A 19,066-nucleotide genomic window follows, 5' to 3' on the forward strand; every position below is an offset into this window, starting at 1 on the left:
TCAGTTTTAATTGTATATTGGCAAACAGCATAACTTCGAAAGAGGAAAAAATTACTTAAAATGTACTTATCGACTGGATGGGAGGGCCGGACAGGTAAACTTTTGGCTCGAAGGTCATCCCAGTGCTTATTATCCGGTCCGGCCCGACCAAACTCAGTCAATGAACATTTTACCACTTAGTGTTGAAGATTTCGAAATTTCTGTCTCAACCTAGTTAGGATGTACCTGCATATAAAAGAAGGGCGCGCGGGTCCATACGGGTCATATGATGATTAAAATTACAATACATGCCTCAGGATGAGTTTCGGGTGTAATTCAGGCAAAGCGTCCGCTTTGAAGGGTCTCAATGGATTCAACTGTCAGCCATCAAACATCCCAAAGTTTAATCATCAACCGTTGAAAAAACAGTTCAGTTTTAACCTTCAAACGTTCAAAGAGCTTTTAGATCTTTCCACCTCAGCTGCTTGCCACGAACAGTTCTAAGTGTCGAAGTATTTTGCGAATGATAGTCTTCAGGTTTCCAAACACATTTACTTCCTGACAAGAGATTATATCCTCGTGCTTCGTGATCATTTCCATTTTTAACTTGGTAGTTCAATATTTAAAATTTTTTTTCTAATCGATAACCTGTTGCCGACTATGTCACACCACGCCTTGTCTTGCTTGCAGAACCGGCGTAATTTTTTTGCGTCCCATTGGCGAACGGAGACAAGCGTTAGGTGAGCGCGAGGGAAGAGCGCAAAAAAATAAATACTTTCCACACTTCCACCGTTCCTATCAAATTGATCAGTGAATATCATGTGATAATCGAATATCTTTCAACAAAAGCGTAGCGTATCATGTTCTATGGACGAAGCTATTCGAGAAGCCCTTCGTTTAATTCCGAACAAGCCAACTGTAAAGGATAGGCAAAGGAAATGCATCGCTAATGTATTTACAAGCACATAAAGAATTAAATTGGGAATACGAACAGAACTGATCTTAAAAAAAAATAACAACAACAACTGTAAACAATGGGATGGGATAAATGTCATTTATGACATTTGTCCTCCGAAGGTAGCAGACGCACTAGGTTTACAAAACTTGTTCGCATACGCATTTGAAAACACCAAAATAACTGTAAAGATTTACTTACGTTCAAATATATCACCTTCTTATAGCTTTCGCTCGCATAGAAGCATATGTTTACTTGTCACCGTCATTTCTTTGGAGAAAATGTTGCCTCGACATAAAATCATGTTTGTTGTAGTCTCCGCCGGTGTTTAGGGAAAAATTAGCTTGAATAATTGGCGTAGGTACAGGGTACAACTGGTTTTACCTTTCTTTTTTTCTACTCCTCCTTCCGTGCGTGACTCAATCTTCGTGCTCGCTTCCTACTTGCCTCTGTTTGTCGGAAAAACGCAATAAATTGCGCCTGTTCTGCGGGGCACAGGTGTCTTTTTTTTCCACTCCTCCTCTCAAGCGTGACTCGCACCTCACGGTCGATTCCTGCTTGCCTCCGTTTGACCGAAAAACGCTGAAAAATTGCGCCTGTTCTGCAGATCCAGGCCTCCTCAATGAAACTAAGGGTTCATGGTTTCCTCTTTCTTGTCTTTCTTCATTTCAAAACGGATGGTAAAAACAAACTTTTTGTTATAACCATATCAACATTCAGATAAGGTAGTTTTTCTCGGAGTTAGTCGAGAGTAAAAGCTTTGGAAAATATTGCCTGAGATAATTCGAATTGGAACGAACAAAGCTTTACTGGCCTTCTCCCTGGGAATGTAAGTTAATGATTACTAAGCTAAAACTATTAACAACACTTCACTGAAGAGTTGTTGTTTTCTTTCTTTCACGTGAACTGATGCTCAACAGACTGTAAGTATCTACTTATTGTGCTACGCATGTTTATCCATTCCCTGATCTTCTTGTTTAAGATCAATCCTATTTCTTTTAAAATCCAATTGAATAGTTATCATTTTTTTAAACTGATAAGTAATTAAAATTAGATTAATCTAACGTTGTGTTTCTCACTTGTCACATAACTTTCGGGTAGCTGAGTAATTTTGTTGAACCTAGCTTGAAAGTTACAAGAACAATGAGAAATAATAAGCTACATTTTACATGAGGGTGTTCCAATTTGTTATTACGAAAAAAGGAAAAGGGCCCTGAGACCGATTTCCTTTTTTTTTAAATGATTCTGACATTTTTTAAAAATATTTTAATTTTAATCATAACCTCCCTAGCTATTCACTATTCTCAAAATGTTTTTCGTGGTTATTCTATCTTGGTGTGCATAGGGGTACAGGTGTAAGTTAATGATTACTGAGCTAAAACTACTAACGACACTTCACTGAACAATTGTTGTTTTCTTTCTTTCATGTCAACTGATGCTCAACAGACCGTAAGTATCTACTTATTGTGCTACGTATGTTTATCCATTCCCTGATCTTTTTGTTTAAGATCAATCCTATTTCTTTTAAAATAGGCCTTTGACTAGTATTTGCATAAAATTCAATTTGAATACTTATCATTTTTTTTAAAACTAATATGTAGCTAAAATCAAATTAATCTTATGTTGTGTTTGTGACTTGTCACATAAATTTCTGGCCGCTGAGTAATTTTGTTTAGGAGGTAGCTTGGAAGTTACAAGAACAATAAGCAACAATAAGCTACATTTCACATTAGGGTGTTCCATTTTGTTATTAAAAAAAAGGAAAAGGGCCCTGAGACCGGATTTCTTTGATGATTCTGACATATTTTTATTTTTAATCATAACCTCCCTAGCTATTCACTATTCTCAAAATGTTTTTTGTGGTTATTCTATCTTGGTATACATAGGGGTACAGGTGTTTTTTTCGTGGTTTTATTTTTCACTCCTCCTCTCGCGCGTGACTCGCTCTCGCGCTCGCCATGCGCTTGCCTCCGTTTGACCGAAAAACGCTGAAAAATTGCGCCTCTTCGACAGATCCAGGCCTCCGCAATGAAACTAATAGTTCATGGTTTCCTCTTTCTTGTCTTTCTTCATATCAAAATGGATGGTAAAAACAAACTTTTCTTTTATAACCACATCAACATTCAGATAAGGAAGTTTTTCTCGGAGTTAGTCGAGAGTAAAAGCCTTGGAAAATATTGCCTGATAATGATCCGAATTGGAATGAACACAGCTTTACTGGCCTTTTCTCGATCCTTGGGAATGTAAGTTAATGATTACGAAACTAAAATTATTAACAACACTTGACTGAACAATTGTTGTTTTCTTTCTTTCATGTCAACTGATGCTCAACAGACAGTAAGTATCTACTTATTGTGCTACGTATGTTTATCCATTCCCTGATCTTTTTGTTTAAGATCAATCCTATTTCTTTTAAAATAGGCCTTTGACCAGTATTTGCATAAAATTCATTTTGAATACTTATCATTTTTTTTAAAACTGATATGTAACTATTCCATTTTATTAAAAAGGGAAAGGGTCCTGAGACCGGATTCCTTTTTTTTTTTAAATGATTCTGACATTTTTTAAAAGTATTTTAATTCTAACCATAACCTCCCTAGCTATTTACTATTCTCAAAATGTTTTTCGTGGTTTTTCAATCTTGGTTTGCATAGGGGTACAGGTGTTTTTTCGTGACTTTTTTAATTTTTCACTCCTCCTCTCGCACGTGACCCGCTCTCGCGCTCGCCTCGCGCTTGCCTCTGTTTGACCTAAAAACGCTGAAAAATTGCGGCTGTTCTGCAGATCCAGGCCTCCTCAAGGAAACTAAGGGTTCATTGTTTTTTCTTTCTTGTCTTTCTTCATATACTAACGGATGGTAAGAACAAACTTTTTTTCTATAACCACATCAACATTCAGATAAGGAGGTTTTTCTCGGAGTTAGTCGAGAGTAATAGCCTTGGAAAATATAGCCTAATAATGATCCGAATTGGAATGAACACAGCCTTACTGGCCTTATCCCTGGGGATGTAAGTTATGGTTACTAAGCTTAAATTATTAACAACACTTCACTGAACAGTTGTTGTTTTCTTTCTTTCATTTCAACTGATGCTCAACAGGGGGTAAGTATCTACTTATTGTGCTACGTATGTTTATCCATTCCCTGATCTTGTTGTTTAAGATCAATCCTATTTCTTTTAAAATAGGTCTTTGACAGGAATTTGCACCAAATCCAATTTAAATACTCATCATTTTTTTTAAAACTGATATGTAACTAAAATTAAAGTTTTGTTGGAGCTAGCTTGGAAGTTACAAGAACAATAAGCAACAATAAGCTATATTTTACACGAGGGTGTTCCCGCCTTGAGGGCCCTGAGACCGGTTTTTTTTTTTTTTTTATTCCAATGATTCTGACATATTTTTAAATATTTTAATTCTAACCATAACCTCCCTAGCTATTCACCCAGGTGTGTTATAGTGGTTTTATTTTTCACTCCTCCTCTCGCGCGTGACTCGCTCTCGCGCTCGCCTCGCGCCTACCTCCGTTTGACCGAAAAACGCTGAAAAATTGCGCCTGTTCTACAGATCCAGGCCTCCTCAATGCAACTGAAGGTTAACGGTTTCCTCTTTCTTCTCTTTCTTCACATCACGACGAATGGTAAAGACTAGACCGTAACGCAGCTTTCCTGGTTCCCTCACGAAAAGTGATATGTTCACTCATTTAGATATGGAGTTTATTTAGACAACTCATTTGAGGATCAAAATTGTTAAAAAAAATTATCCATTCGTCGGTCTTCCTGTTCAGCTCAATTCAAGGTTTTAATGGGGAAAGTTAGAGGCAAAACTTTTTTTTCCGATGTGAAATGCCTTAGACCGCTCTTTAAGAGATCGCCACTCAAATGTTTCCTCTCTATCCCCCCCTTCTCCCCCCTCCCCCCCCTCCCCCATAGAAACCATACAAACAAACAAACAAACCTATAGGTCCTTTATCACTTTAGAAATAAGAAAATAGCCAACGGTTTATTTCATAATTTTTATCTTTTAAGGAGCAGGTGTATTACAACTTAGTACCAAATGAAGGAGATAATTAATCGAGAGTAAACACTGTAAAATCAAAAACAAAACCAAAAAAACTGCAGCCTGGGTGTAATCCAACTAGACCGTAAAAACTAAAAGGAAATTGATGAATAACTAAACAAATGTCATGAAAGCGATCCACTTAAACCAGGTTAGCCCATTACATCCTCAGTGACAATTATGATCAATGATTTCTTCGCTTGTATCGTCGAAAAAGGGAAAAAAATCACCTGATAGTAATCTAATTGGGCAGATCGTAGCATACCACACTAAAATCATAAGGCAAGAGAGCATTAATTTACTTTTGTATCTTTTCTTTCGTTTCACCTGATTCTCAACAGTTTGTAAGTATCTATTTATTGTGTTCTGTACGTTTATCCACTCGTTGATCTTGCTTTCAGCTTCAACTCAATTTTATCTAAAATAGGCATTTTGTTAGTATTTGCGTAGAGATCAACTTGGTTATGTATACATTTTAATTACCTGAATTGAAAAACCTTACGCTACACAAACTTATTAGTGCGAAAGAACCCATCTACAACACTACTCAATTTTATTTCATACTTAGTCTTTCTGTAAGTTGAGCTCAATTCAACTAAATTTATTTTCCTCCGAGTCGTGTTTTCAGAGATTTGAATTTATAGATATAAAGTTGAATTTCATTGTCTTTCTGTGACGTTTTTCACTTGTGATATTATATTTAGTGAAGCAAAAGAATGTTTCTGAACATACCATGGAATACTTTGCAATAAAGTCTTTAAATAATGGTTTTAGTACATCACTATGCAATGTTTGACTGATAAGTCACTCAGCTATGTTATGATTAATAATAGAGCAGTACTGTAATACTTACAATGGTTCTTATCACTCAAATTTGTATCATTAATGAATCATTTTAAAGTTTTCCCAATCAACGAAACTATTGGCAGCTTTATTAAAGCAACATAGCGAATTTCTGAAATGCAGAAAATTAGGTAACACTAAGAACAGACCATGTTGTTCTAAATGGTGCGCATGGAACTTTCATACCTTAAAATTTACATAAAGCGGTAGTTAGAAATATATATTAGTTCATAAGTTTTTGCATTCAATACTAACAATATTTTCTTTTATCATTATTTCTCTCTATTTTCCAAAATGAAATTAATCTCCAGGCTGTAAGTACTCACAATTTTATTTATTTACGCGAATCACAGACATTCTAACGTTTGTACGTGCCAAAAATGTTTTGAAGTCAGCTGTAATCTTAAAACACTAATTCTGCTTCTTTATTTCCTTTTTCTCCCTCAATCTTACCGGATATATCAAGACGGTAAGCGGTTTTTACGTTCATCATCAAAACGAGCTTTGATCTGTAACACGTTTTACTTAGGCGCTCCGTAGTGGGGTCGATTCATTTTCAAATCGCTGTCAAGAATGTAAGGAACAAGTGTGAGTGCAAGTATTTCACACCAAGCGTTCAAGATCTACTAGGAAAATATGTGAAGTTACTCTGCTGTGTGGAAGTGATAACTCTTCCACATACCTTACACACGTTTTTAACTTGCCTTATGTAATTTATCCATGGGCAATAAATAATGGTAATAGGACTGAGTGGAGTCCAATTCGGTTTGTAACCATACGAGTGATTATCAGAATCGGAAGACCGCGCAGCGGGAGTCGGATTTGTTAATTACGAGTATGATGACAGATAGAATTGGACGACTTGAATTCCTGTTTTAAATTAGTTAGAACGGTGACAAAATTTAAGAGGGAAAATAGACATCAGTTGTTCGTTTTCATTAAAAAACAACAATTAACTCGGCGAAATGCGCAACAACATCGCTTACTGTCCACTTACACAGACCTGACGTGTCCACTGTCCTGTTAGTGCTTAGATCGGGCTGGTGACAACCAATCACGTTCGAGAATTTTGTTATGGTTTTAATTAGAGTGAAAATTGTGTGAAGATAGTGATCAGAACTCCCCGTTACGAGCGCCTGAGTACCCGCCCAAATGCGTCTAGTGGAGTAACTCCCTTTTAGCGGTTGAGGGAATGGGACTGATTAGAACTGTGTCACTTGAATTGGGAAAACACTGGGTGGAGATGATATTAAGATAAACTTTTCGGAAATGAGATCAGTATATCCCCCATCCTGACACTAAATTAATTGTAAATTACTATCAGTCTTTATTTCTGGTATTCCACAAATGGTAACTCGTCGTTCCTAAGACCTCTAAAAACATTATTTAAATTTCTCCCATAATGATTATTCTAGATACACTTTCGACCCCCTGGACATCAGGGAATAATACAATTTTCAATGCGAGCACTTTGATTCCTTAAAAGTTCGTAGGCATACAATAGGACGCTACGAGTAGTTAGATTATCCTTTAGGTCAGTTTCATCAAACTATTCGCTTAGTGGAGTCCTTCGCTTAGTTTAGTACCTCTTTCGCATTAATTAGCCTCCTTGGGAAATACTTCTTCTTACAGCTCCCCTGAATGCTAGTCGTGTTGATAAATACATGTTAGATTCTTCTTTAAGGACTACTCGATAATGATATCTTTTCTCTTCATGGTTGTAAGTGTACTCAGCATGTCATAAAATATTAAAATTGTTTTAGTTTGCACAATGACTAATCCAAAAAGTGTCCTTTGGCAGCTGACTATGTTTCGGTGGGCAATCAAATGACCACATTTTTTTTTTGCTTTGGCTTTTTTGTTAACGGTTGAATTATGGATTCGTTTTCTCAAGCGACAGTGACAATTGACGATCTGCTCGTGCACCTCGTTGCGTGTCATTGCTAGTGTCTTTGTTATTGTTATGGTTCCGAATCAGGCGAAAATATTAAGCAAGCAATAATATAAAATGTATTCTCAAGCAAAGAGTAACTTGTCAAAATATTTCTCCTCATCTTTTCCCCCTTTGAAATCTGCGTTGGACTTCAGAACGTAAGTAAATAAAGTATTTCTCTTTTTTCCCTACTTTTGAGTCTCACTATCTAAGAAGTCCAGCGTACTGTTCGACCACAAGCGTTCTCTTATAAGCAGCACAATTTGAATCCAGGCCTGGTGTGGGAGAAGGACCAGTTTGGACAGAATTGATTCATTTGATCTTTATGATCAATATCCGTTTGATTAACTCAAACGCATTTCAGCCTTCTCCGCGATAAAATTATGTTGAGCCCTTTGGGATGAATCCAATGAGTTGGATAAAATGTCAAGGCGTTTTATTTCATTTTTGTGCATGCAAAGTTAGTAAAACTTGATATTCGTCATTTTTTTTCTCGAAGTGGGTGGTACTGTCTAAGCATCCAAGACGATTTCATTCTCCTTTTCCTCGTAATTTGAATATATATTAGAAAGAATTATTTCTGCCTTAGTTTTTTTGTTTTTAGGGTTGTTTTGTTTATTTATTCATTCTTTTTATTTTCTTTCCTGTATTTTCATGTACACGCTGGAATTATTAGGAAGGCGTAAGTGCCAGTTTTCTTTTATATGTCTTTTAACAGTGTTTGTGTAATTTCGAAGTCAAGCTGATGTCCAGTCTTAAGATGCTTTGTACAAAATAAGCTATCTAAACTCGACGGTTCGTCATGTTTCTCCTTTATTTCTCGAGGTGGGTGGTACAGTCTAATGCGTTCAAGAAGATTTCACTCTCGCTTTTTCTCGGATTTTGAATAAATTGGTAGGAATCCCGTTTCAGTTAGTTTGCTGTTTTTCTATTTATCTATTATTTTTTTCTCATTTCTGTGCAACCATGAATATGATGGACACACCAGCCGGAGGTAAGTTCCAACTTTCTTGTCTTTGCTTTTGACATAGTGTCACTATAAATTCAAAGTCGAGTTTAGGTCCAGTCTTTAGCTGCTTTGTACATCTTACTTTTTTTTTTACTGTTTTGTATATCTCTTTTCTGTTTCGTGTGTGCGAAGAAACTCAGACTGGACGGTTCGTAATGTTTCTCTTTTAATTCTCGAAGAGTAAGGCGTGATTACAATTTTTTTTCTCTTTAGTTTGTTTTATATTATTTTCTAATTCCCTTACTTTTTTCTGTTTCTTTTCCCTTTCATTTGGGAAACTTTTAAAAATTAGGCTGTATGTAACATTTCTGTTACAGTTTGAACCCTTATTGGGGAAAAGTTTTATTTACTTTGTAGATCTCAAAACAGCCGATGGGACTTTCCAATGAAATAAAAAAAGAATGCTTCCCATATGGTACTAGTACACCTCGCTTTAAAGGGCCGAAATTCAATTCACTATTTTTCATCGATATTGTTTCGCTTTTTTACCTTCCACCTTCTGTTTCTTTTTCCTTTTTATTTAATTGAGGGTACCACGCCCCGATTATTAAAGAGCTTTTTGCGATACAAAACGCATAAATAGTGAGATATATCTTTTTCGTGTTGCATTTGATAATTCTTTGTTATAAACTAATTGTAGTTTTTGCCTTAAAGCGTTTACTTTCTTAATTGGTTTTCTTCTTTTTCCTTTTAATCTGGTGCATTGGCCCCCACTTGTCAAATCAGATAGTAAGTAACGTTTTCGTTGTCTAATAGTTTTATCTTGTCATTGATAAAGATAATGGTAAACGTCTAAGTAAATTGGTATCAATTAAATGGTTTCTCTTAAATTTAAATTACGCGAGACAAGTGAAATATCTAGATTGACACTGCTCAACAAGTGAAACGAGGCACGAGATTTGCCTGCCTGTTCGTGATTGATAATCGAGTTTTATTGACTGTTTGTAGTTTTTGGTTGATACATACTTTAGTGCCTTTACTTTCTTGAAAGGAAAATGGCAGAGTTCAGTGAGCCCGTGGAAATAAATAATGCTAATGAGACTAAGTACAATGAAATAAGAACGAATAATACCCATGTGGTACTAATACGCCTCGCCTCAAAGGAACGAAATTCAATTCCCGGTTTTTCATTGATATTTGGGTTTTATTAATTGAATTTAGTCGTTCCTTTGCTTTTTTACTTTCCATCTTTCGTTTCTTATTCCTTTTTATTTGATTGAAGCTACCACTTCCCAATTATTATCGTGCATGTTGTGATAAAAAACACATATAAATAGTGAGATATATCTTCTTCGTGTTGCATTTGATAATTTTATGTTATAAACTAATTGTGGTTTTTGCTTTAGAGTGTTTACTTTCTTGATTGGTTTTTATAATTTTCTTTTTAATCTGCTGCATTGGCCCTCACTTGTCAAATCAGAGAGTAAGTAACGTTTTCGTTGTGTAATAATTTTCTCTTGTCATTAGTAAAGATAATGGTTAATGTTTAAGTAAATCGGTGTTGATGGTTTCTATTACATTTAACTTGCTCGAAACAAGTGGAATATCTAGATTGACACCGCTCAACAAGTGAAATGGGGCAAGAGATTTGCCTGCCTGTTCGTAACTGAGAATTGAGTTTCATTGATTACTTGTAGATGTAAAATCCATCGCATTCTGTTAGTGTGAGAGAGACTGGTTAAAAGTGCATTTTTCGAGCTGATTTTAGCCTTTTACCCCAGGGATTTATTGTGCGGGCTTTTATATCCCAGGGATGAGCCGGAAGTCCCAACCACTCTATACGCTTGAATAACTTAGTGACCCTCACAAACTGTGAAAGTTTGAAAGAAATCGGTAAGATGGCATGTGTCACGCCTGCCTGGTCTTCACGTGGACAGACTTATAGAAGCTCTTTCTGAAGAACCATTTCATATTTTTCTTTCAGAGCACTATGATTTGCAAACGATACGGCGCACCCTCCCTTTTTTATGTTCTTCTAATCAAAATATGCAAGTAAAATCCGAATAAGTTTCATTTTCATCAACCACGGCTTTTGCCAGCCCTGTTACTCCCTAACGATATGGCCGAAAATTTCCCGCACTTTCTGCTTTTGTGCTTCTTGTCGATCAGATCGTGTTCTTTCAATGTTATTCAACTCCTGTCTTGATGCATTAGCCCACTCTGTCGCTGAGGTGGTCGGTTTTTCTTTTCTAAGTAGCAACGTTCTCAAAAATTTGGCAAAGTGCTGTTGTCATTTTGTAAGGAAAAAGCCAGAACTTGATTTGGTGGATTCTAATTCGGTCCGTAATCACACGAGTGATTATCAAACTAGCACGAACGCGCGCAGTCCCATTTGTCAATTATGACGATGATTTTAGACAGAATCAGGCGAAACGAAGTCCTGTTACCAAATAATTATAACTATTACAATTTTTTTCTCTTTAGTTTGTTTTATATCATTTTCTAATTCCCTTACTTTTTTTCTGTTTCTTTTCCCTTTCATTTGGGCAACTTTTAAAAATTAGGCTGTATGTAACATTTCTGTTACAGTTTGAACCCTTATTGGGGATAAGTTTTATCTACTTTGTAGATCTCAAAATAGCCGATGGGACTTTCCAATGAAATAAAAAAGAATGCTTCCCATATGGTACTAGTACACCTCGCTTTAAAGGGCCAAAATTCAATTCACTATTTTTCATCGATATCTGGGTTTTACTAATTAAATTTAGTCTTTGTTTCGCTTTTTTATCTTCCACTTTCTGTTTCTTTTTCCTTTTTATTTAATTGAGGGTACCACGCCCCGATTATTAAAGAGCACTTTGCGATACAAAACGCATAAATAGTGAGATATATCTTTTTCGTGTTGCATTTGATAATTCTTTGTTATAAACTAATTGTAGTTTTTGCCTTAAAGCGTTTACTTTCTTAATTGGTTTTCTTCTTTTTCCTTTTAATCTGGTGCATTGGTCCCCACTTGTCAAATCAGTTGGTAAGTAACGTTTTCGTTGTCTAATAGTTTTATCTTGTTATTGATAAAGGTAATGGCAAACGTTTAAGTAAATTGGTATAAATTGAATGGTTTCTCTTACATTTAAATTGCGCGAGACAAGTGGAATATCTAGATTGACACTGCTCAACAAGTGAAACGAGGCACGAGATTTGCCTGCCTGTTCGTGATTGATAATCGAGTTTTATTGATTGTTTATAGTTTTTGGTTGATACATACTTTAGTGCCTTTACTTTCTTTAATATTTTTTTTCTTCACTTTCGTTTTAATCTGGTGCATTATCCCTCATTTGACAAATCAGAAAGAAAGTGATGTTTTGGTCGCTTAAGTGCCGCTTTCGCTGAGAGTGGTCCTCTCGACTTCCCGTCTGGAAAAAGTGTTCTTTTACTTTTTGCCCATGAAAAGGGTTAAGGACATTGTGTCAAAAATAGTTCAGTAGTTCTCCAATTCTTTTTTAGCGTCGCCACAGGCCAAAAGTGATTTTTGGTCAGTACACCCGTGTGGACAGCGATCGAATTCACAGATTTTGTCCAGCGCGCAGCGACAGCAATAATATAGCTCACGCAATTCTATCTTGCGACAAGTTACAGGGTGCCTTCAATCAGTTCACAGAGAAAGTATGGAAACTTCAGCTGAAATATTTTTCATACAAGCGTGATCAGAGGAGATCCTTCGCTTCGACCTTTATTTGCATATCAAAATTCACCAAATTGCACGAAAGAATTCTCAAAACGCAGGCGTTAATCGGGCTAAAATAGTATATTTGTGTGTAGTTTATACACTAACGAGGTCACTGATTGCCACAAACCCACGGGTATATCTGTAGCTTTCATCCACCAACATCTTAAAGACAACGCAAATCCACGTGTTTGCTCAATTGCACTCTTGTGAATGATCGTTTGCACAATTCTGAAACTCGACCAAGATCTCCTTTTGACCGTTCAAACTTCGTTTGTTTATCCTCTACGTTGAGGATTTCAGGTTTTCATAACAACTGAATGGAGAATAGATGCCGAGTTGTCCTACAACTTCGCGTAAAGGTGATCGGTCGTAACGCTTGCGCGCTTGCGTGACTTACAAAGTAGAGAAAGGTGATCGGAAGGCGCCTTCGAGACAATTTTCGTTGAAATATCAGGTCATGAACTACGCACAGTGTGGAGGAGATCAAAATTAAAGAATAAAGTTTGGCACTCTAGTCATTAGAGACATATCGCGTTGCTTAAAAGGGCCCACAAACAAGTTGAGAACGTTACAGTGTTATTTACCAAAACAACACGCATACCCTTAGAAAGAATTCTTGCAGTTTCTCCCGAGATTTTGCACACGATACGCGATGAACTAGCCCTCCTTTCTACAAATGTATTGCGTGACATGATCATGATATGAACCAAAATTAGTTAATGTAACGCATTGGAATCGAAGGTTATTAAAATGGACTGAAGAATTTTACATTTTACTGAAAATGTTATCTTTTAAAATGTTTACTTGATTCATGAAAAGCAAAGATTGTTTTGGCCGCGGGTATTTCAGTCCTGATTTCTCTCCCGGAATACCGAGACGTCGTATCGAGTCATTTGAAGTACTACCAGCTATCCAGCGAAATCCTCGAGTACAAGTTAAATTTGTTTTGGTCCGGTCATTTTGGTCCCGATATGGAAAAATAAAACAGTTATCGAAATGTTTTACACATCGGAACACTTTCGGAAATTGGAAATGCGGTGAAAGTACTCGTTGGCACCCAGAGCAAAAGGGAAAATGTGAGGCTGTGAAAGAAAGCCAGGCTGACTGGAGATGTTTTCGAAGTTTTCGGATTTATAGTTGTAGTCGGATCACACGAGTAATATATTTTCAATTTCTCGAATGCGAGCTAAAAATTGATTCGTAAGGGCCTCTCTGGTCTATCTGCACGAGTAGACAAAACCAGAATTCTCCTAACAAAATCAAAGGAAAAATTGTCATGACAAATTTTTGTCTCGATTTCTGCATCCGTTTAAAAATTTCAATGCTGTCAATTTTTTTCCTCAAGGCTTGATCTGCTCATGAGACCAGCCGGCATATTTTGCTAATGGACTCAAATTCTAGTTGCCAGGATTTATCGTACGTCGTTTCAAAGTTCTAAAACCCACGAGTTTTGCAACAAAAGAAAGTAAAAGCCTTCTTGATAAATTTTAGTCAATTCAATAACAAGCTGGTGGTAGTTTTTACGACAAATGGCGTTGAACACTCAGTCTCCTTACACTACCTCACTTTTTCCATTGTGCTCTGGATGCTCAAAAATACTTTTACTACATTTCCAGTGTTTTCCAGCTGTTCCCATGTTTAGAACATATAAATATCTGTTTTGTTTTCCGTTTCGAGGCCTAAATGACCGGACCAAAACAAGCTTAGCTTGTACTCATAGAAATCAGGGCTGAAATACCCGCAGCCACAACAATCTTTGCTTTCTATGAATCAAGCAAATATTTTAAAAGATAAGATTCTCAGTAAAAAATTTGAAATTCGTAAGTCCATTTTAATAGCTTTTGATTCTAATTCGTTACATTATCAAATTTTGGTTCCTCGATGTAGGTCATCTGACAAGGGAAAAATTGCACGATCACGTCACGCAATACATCATGCTGGGTTTGTCCAGTTGATTTTGATGGTCGCAGAGAAACGTCGAGTTTGTCGGTCAAAACCGTTGTGGTCCATAACACCGTAGAATAATTAATGATGGAAAAAGATTTTTAGAAAGGAGGGCTAGTTCATCGCGTTCCGTGTGCAAAATCTCGGGAGAAAATGCGAAAATTCTTTCCGAGTGTATGCATGTTGTTTTGGTAGATAAAACTGTAACGTATTTCGACTTGTTTGCGGGCCCTTTTAAGCGACGCGATATGTCTCTAATGATTAGAGTGCCAAATTTTATTCTTTAATTTTGATCTTCTCCACACTGTGCGTAGTTCATGACCAGATATTTCAGTGAAAACTATCTCGAAGGCGCCTTCCGATCACCTTTGTCTACTTTGTAAGTCACGCAAGCGCGCAAGCGTTACGACCGATCACGTTTACGCAACGTTTTAGGACAACTCGGCATCTATTCTCCATTCAGTTGTTATGAAAACCTGAAATCCTCAACGTAGAGGATAAACAAACGAAGTTTGATCGGTCAAAAGGAGATCTTGGTCGAGTTTCAGAATTATGCAAACGATCATTCACAAGAGCGCAATTAAGCAAACACTTGGATTTGCGTTGTCTTTAAGATGTTGGTGGATGAAAGCTACAGATATACCCATGGGTTTGTGGCAATCTTTTAGCCCGATTAACGCCTGCATTTTGAGAATTCTTTCGTACGAATTGGTGAATTTTGATATGCAAATAAAGGTCGAATGAAGAAGAGTTGCATGAAAAATATTTCTGCTGAAGTTTCCATATTTTCTCATTGAACTGATTAAAGGCACCTTGTAACTTGTAGTAAGATAGAATTGCGTGAGCTATATTATTGCAGTCGCTGCGCGCTGGACAAAATCTGTGAAATTTACACTTTCGATCGCTGTCCACACGGGTGTACTAGCCAAAAATCATTTTTGACTTCTAGCGACCCAAAAAAAGAGAATTGGAGAACAACTAAACTATTTTTGAGACATGTGTCCTAAACCCTTTCCACGGGCAAAAAATAAAAGAAAACTTTTTCCCGACGGGAAGTTGAGAGGACCGTTCTTAGCGAGAGCGGCACTTAATAGTTATTAGCGTAATGATTGTTACTGACTAAATAAAATTGCTACAAACAAGTCGAGTCGAGTAATTGTATTTCGAGAAGAGTAAATATTTCAAGGTTTTTACCATACATTACATTAAGAAACAATTCAAATCGTGTTTACTTTGTTGCTCTCAGAATAGCACAGGCAGTGTTAAACATTACGCAAAAAAGTATAAGTTTTGATTGCTATCATACAATTAACTTCACAAAACATCTGAAGATTAAAATTTCCTTTTTGGGGGATTGTATTTAATGATTATAGGTATTCATCAAATTGCGTTTGTACTCTAGTGTACTTACTTCCTTTTCTTTCTTTCTGTATTTTCCTTTAAATCTTGCGCATTGACCCAAATTTGGGAAATTAGACAGTAAGTAACATTTTCATTCCTTCTAAGTAGCTATTAGTTAAGAAAATGTTTTCTATAGGATTGGAATTGCTTGAGGCAAGTTGAATATCTATTTTGATATTAAATGTAATTAACAAGTGAAATGTAGTGCCAAATTGGCTTTCTGCCTGTTCGTAACCTCTAATTGAGTTTCATTGACTAATTGTAATACGTGTTCTAGTTTGTTTACTGTCTCTATAATTTTCGCGAAAAAATTTGTGCGACATTTTCTGACCAGTTCAGATCTTCTTTTCAGTGAGTTAAAAATTTCGGGTGCTTAAGACGCATAGTGTAGCGGCCGACACAAGCGAAGCAAATTTCAACGACAACTATGAGTTTCGCTGGTGAAGACGCACTATGAAGCGAGGATATATTTTACGGAAAAGACTTGAATCGTTTTAATAGCGTAGTCGAGGTATCCAAGTACTTATCGTAAACTGAAATATGAAACATTCCAATCATTCCGATATAAAAGAAAGATCCCAAAAGACTAGCTAAAACTCTAAAACAAACTCACAAAAGAATATCTTCAAGGATAAAGGAGAACCGCTTGCAAACGAATTCTAACAAAACTAATAACCGAGTGAGAAAAAACGAGCGGCTTACTAACAAAGCATGAACAACGTAAGCCACGTGTTACAAAGTTGCAAAGAAACTGGTGTAAAAAACTGGACGAAACTACCGAAAGACTAGATGTTTAAATAAGTGCGAAGAGAAGGAACATAAGCATAACATAACAGTCCCGCTTGTAAAGGTTTGACCAAAAGGAACTTCGAGATAAGGTGGGCAAAAGGGCGCTTTTCGATAAACACGTCTTATCGTTAGCCCAACGCAAGATGACTAACTAAAATGCGGTTCTGGGTGGAACTTAAAGATCACGTCCCTAATGGACAAACAGTAACGTCACTATTGCGGTTTAACACGTTTAACACGAAACAAACTTATAACAAATCAATGTCCGGTAGCAAAGGCGTGGCAGCCGTTACACATAGTTTCTTCTCGCGATCAGTAAAAGAAAGCGCAGTTCGAACCGTTACTGAATTTTTTTAATTTGAAACTTGTTAAACTCTGCTCGCGCAGAAAATTTCAGTCAGATGATCGCTTAGTATGTGAAAATCCAGTTGCAATTCATCTTGTCTAGAATTTATATTTTGCGTAGCATATCTTTGCTTAGAGCACTTCAGGGTGAGTTAAACAACCTACGCACGGCATGTTCCATCTTTTAGTTAAAAGAGTAGAAAATCACTCACGTAGGAAAGTTTCATTGTGTAGTGGTATTTGCCTTTTTCCTTTTGCGATCATTGGCCTTTCGGTACGTTTAAACTCTAAGCAACTCATAAACTAGGTTATACAATAAAGTGAAAGAAAACAAAATTCTATAATTTATAGAATTTTGTTATCTTACGCCATATCAAGTATTTAAAAGTATCAATTTGTTGCGTTAGTATTATTATTTTGTATGAAACACTTAAATTGAGCTAACAATTTATTTCTGTTGCTCTTTCCTCTGTAAAATCATGGTTTGTGGACGATTTAGCGGGTAAGAAATGATTTTAGTTCATACCTAGATCATGTTATTGAGCAAAAAAAAGTGAAAAGTAAACAACCCTTCTCGAAGCCCTTTTCTTTTATTCTGTTCAATTCAAAATGCTTTGCAAGATATTATAATCTCTTGATGTCTGAAAATATGCTCAAAGACATAAATTAATTGGCATTAATCGATTTTATCATATGGCCCGCCTGGCCCTGCTCGCACGATTCCATAGAAAAGCTGACGTGTGTAGGGCCGGACGGGTTTGCGTGAGCTGGCGCCCGTTTCTCGAAATGCCTGGTAACTTAACGGGCTCGAGGCAATACTTTAAAATCAAACTTTTAGGAAGAGAGAAGCAGCCTGGCAACCTTAGAGTTCCATTTTGTTTCTTTAGCTAAAAGTTTTATTGTAGAATCTTTAAAGCATTTGAAACCATCTTGAAGAAAGGCAGAACAGCTTTACGGGCCTGTTAAGTCACCAGGACCCCGAGAAACGAGCTACCAGTCCGGAAAAACCGCCCGGCCCTAGTGTACTTGGGCAAAAAATATTAAATGAAAAACATTGTCCGCTTTTGTGGCCAAAAATGAGTGACAGCAGAGAGTACAAATGGAAACAAATGCCACGTTTTTCGATGAAATGTGAGTTTCCTGTTCTAACTGGAAAACAGAAAGGAAAAGTATTAATTGTAGAATCGCTTTTGTGGTTATTCCGCGCGCGCCAGTCTATCGCGTAGTATTTACGAAAAAAAAATCGAAATTTTCCACACTGAAAAGTCATACGATAAAATGCGTAACGACTTAGTTAGGTCGGGCTGGATGGGAAATATTTGGCTTTCGGTCATAGCACTCGGACCTCTTTGTTGTGCTCGGTCCGTACATCATGACCTCGAGCCAAATACTTTCCCGTCCGGCCCTCCCACTCAGTCAATTAGTACACAGTATCTCACAACGGCTTTAAACTGATAGTAAATTTCAGTTGATTCATTTTCTCCTCTTTTCCATCGGGTTCACCAACGTCTAATTGACATAACAGGTCGTAAGTAGCTTTTTCTTTACTTTTCCTCATTCATTTTTACATTTCTAACAAACCAGGTACTATTCAACAGTCATCATCAGTCATCATATGTTAGACTCTCTTCAGAGTTATCATCATTTTTGCGAAAGAGTAGATTTGTAAAAGAAAAAGGTTTATTTACAATGAACTGGTATAGTTTTCGCCCAAGTCAATATTTTTGATTGCGGCCAAGAGTTATACTTTGGCAAAATGTCCTTTTTACTATTGGTGGCCGACAGCATGTTAAAGACTCTTATTTGGTCAGACTTCACCATTGACTGCCAACATGGTAACCATTTGAAATACCCAACAGTTGTGGCTAGTGTAATAGGATGCGTAGTCATACTACTGGCTGTTCCATTAACAAGACACTTTTACTTAACGATACCAATCTGAAGAACAATGTAGGCAATAACAAATGTGCATCACTAACTAACATATCTCTTTCTCCTATTTCCTACCTTAACGGGCAAATAGATCGTAAGTATGTCTTCTTTTTATAGTTATTTGGCGGATTTCACATGTCTTTTCACTACTGCAGTAACAGTCATGTAACATATTTGTGTCACTGTCGCTTACTTTTGTAATAATGAAAGCTA

General features: G+C 36.7%; 1 protein-coding gene and 1 pseudogene across 1 annotated transcript in view; both read right to left on the bottom strand.

Moving 5' to 3' along the window:
* LOC149045662 (DDB1- and CUL4-associated factor 1-like) overlaps positions 1-19,066 on the bottom strand; it is a 413,926-nt pseudogene that overhangs the window by 191,187 nt on the left and 203,673 nt on the right.
* Positions 1-19,066, bottom strand: part of LOC149045672 (uncharacterized) — an 83,374-nt gene that overhangs the window by 23,452 nt on the left and 40,856 nt on the right. The window lies entirely within an intron of this gene.

This window comes from Pocillopora damicornis, chromosome 5, assembly GCF_964200805.1.
Source record: "Pocillopora damicornis chromosome 5, jaPocDami1.2, whole genome shotgun sequence".
Lineage (NCBI taxonomy): Eukaryota > Metazoa > Cnidaria > Anthozoa > Scleractinia > Pocilloporidae > Pocillopora > Pocillopora damicornis.